The sequence below is a fragment of the Aplysia californica genome, unplaced genomic scaffold (assembly GCF_000002075.1).
Source record: "Aplysia californica isolate F4 #8 unplaced genomic scaffold, AplCal3.0 scaffold00206, whole genome shotgun sequence".
NCBI classification, from domain to species: domain Eukaryota; kingdom Metazoa; phylum Mollusca; class Gastropoda; order Aplysiida; family Aplysiidae; genus Aplysia; species Aplysia californica.
This window is the reverse complement of record NW_004797476.1, coordinates 837,037-839,414: the sequence shown is the minus strand read 5'-3', so window position 1 is coordinate 839,414 and position 2,378 is coordinate 837,037. Positions and strand designations below refer to the sequence as shown.

Genomic DNA, 2,378 nt, shown 5'->3' with positions numbered 1-2,378 from the left:
GTCGGTTAGAGATGGAAAGCTCTAAATTTTCTACAGGTCAGGGGGAGGGGCAACTGGATAAGCATAGATCTTGAGACTCATGACAGGATAATAAATGAAAATGGCGCGCCTCATCCCACTATGCACTGTGATAGGCCATCAAGGTTAACCACTCTTTGCTCGCCATACGTCATAAACCCACCAAGCAGTCACGTCAGCTCATTTTAGAGTAGAGGGAGACCATTTTATTGATTGTGAGCCTTAACATGGGTCACCATAGATTCTTCCCTGGGTTCGTCGGTTAAGATCCCGGTTCGCCTAAGATCCCGCATTTCCTTGCTCCCGAGCACCGGGATCTTAGGCAGAGACTACTGTATAAGTGAAGTGCTGAATCTGCAAAATGGTGTATCACTTTTGAGAAAAAAGAAAAGATCCACGGTATAGACAAATAAATAAATAAATAAATTAGTTTAATCTGACAGTTTCATGGCAAAAAAATAATACCACCAGAATTACACCACAATCACTGCTAAAGAATTTCAACATAAAGCATATGAAAAAACATGCAATTTGTCAGTACTAGATGTAAGATTTCCGTCTCTGGTTGACTGTAATGTGAAACTTGATTTTGCAATATGAAAATATGAGCATCATTCAAACGCGTATGTTACATGCACTTAAACAAACATAAACACCTACAGCACAGATAGACAGACGTACATACACACGCTCATGCCCATATGTACACACTTTCATACTAATAAACAAATAGACAGAATCAGATCCAACTATTCTACATTCACCTATTGACCCATAATAAACATAAAATATTCATAAACACACCATGGTGAGTGCAAGCATGCATACACACATCCTTACAATTACATACATCCATGCATGCGCATTCGCACACACACACACACACACACACACACACACAAACTCACATAAAAACACATACACACACAAACATACATGGTAGAGACACAGACTACAGGTGAGAAAGGAAAAAAGGAGCAAACCACACGAAAACATCCCGCCAGCCACCAACTGACCCTGAATAATTTTACCCTTAAGAACATAATAGCTTTCAGTCCGCTGATTGTCTTCTCAGAAGAACTTTTTTTTTGTGTCCCTTGCCCATTTCTAGGATATTGACGCCATCTGATAAGTAGAAAAATGTGCGTATGAGAGTGCCCAATAATGTATAACATACAAAATTGTTATGACATATAACTGTAACATATAGACGTTTAAGATAATTATAGATGTTTGTGAAGGATCTGAGAGCAATGATGACCTTAGAAATGACGGTGATGGTATTCTCAGAAGAACTATTAAAGTCAGTAGAACAAAAAACTACAAGTACAAGAGGAACACTCGACTGTTGTTGCCACAAGATATATGTATGTAAAGAACATATCTTTGCATTATTGCAACCTATTTCATGTAATAAATCAATAATGGCGTAACAGTACAGTAATAAATCTTAGTATAGACTACAAGAAGAAAAAGAAACAAAACTTCGTAGGACCTGAAAGCTTGATTATAAAGCTAAAACAAGCTGTATCATTAGGTTTCGGCAGATATGCACTAGCTGCCTAGATACACAAATGGCTGACTTTATTCTAATGTAATTCTTCTACCAAAATGCAATAATGGGCCTTAGACAGATAGGCATATTGACCAAAATGTTACTTACAGAGCATAGCTTTCTCTGAAGCCCAAAAACACCACATGTTTCTCATATTTGTGGGCAAAAAGTCATTAACCTCACATACCTATGCTTTTGTATAAACTTTTACCTTTTTTTCTGTTGCTAATTTTAATGCTCCCTTCCCACCATAGACGCTTGTGGTGACAGCTGCTTTTCTCACAAAAAATTTTGTAGCTACATAAACACAGCAGTATTACAGCCATGACGCTTTCCTTTAAGTGGTATCAGCACAAAAATTATAGCCTACACCGGGCCATTTACATTTTGAAACTATCCTTTCACGCCAGCTCTCTACAAATTTAGCCTGACCTGGCATTGCCAGCTGTTTTTCACACACAGTGACAGCTTGTCCATAAACTACCTAATATATTCAGGTAATATCATGGTAAAGCGAACTGTGGTATCACTGAATACGTTGTCACGACATAGGACCATGTAGTAACAACGTATTCAGCGATGCCAGACAAGTAGAGCAAAGATCATGCTTTCAACAACCTTTTCATTGTGCTGTGTATAGTTGTAATTATTTGAACACCACAGTAAAGGCCCGAAACATAACACCGATAGACTTGAACCACCGTTAAAACCAATACATACACCTCAGTTTAAATCTATCAAATACAATGGGCTAGCCCTTGGAACCTTTTAAGGCAGTGCTTACTCCCATGACCTTGACACCCCC

At 38.3% G+C, this 2,378-nt stretch overlaps 1 protein-coding gene across 1 annotated transcript in view; it reads right to left on the bottom strand.

Moving 5' to 3' along the window:
• The window catches only part of LOC101864623 (all-trans retinoic acid-induced differentiation factor), a gene marked incomplete in the record, with an annotated part of 14,980 nt that overhangs the window by 7,966 nt on the left and 4,636 nt on the right, over positions 1 to 2,378 (bottom strand).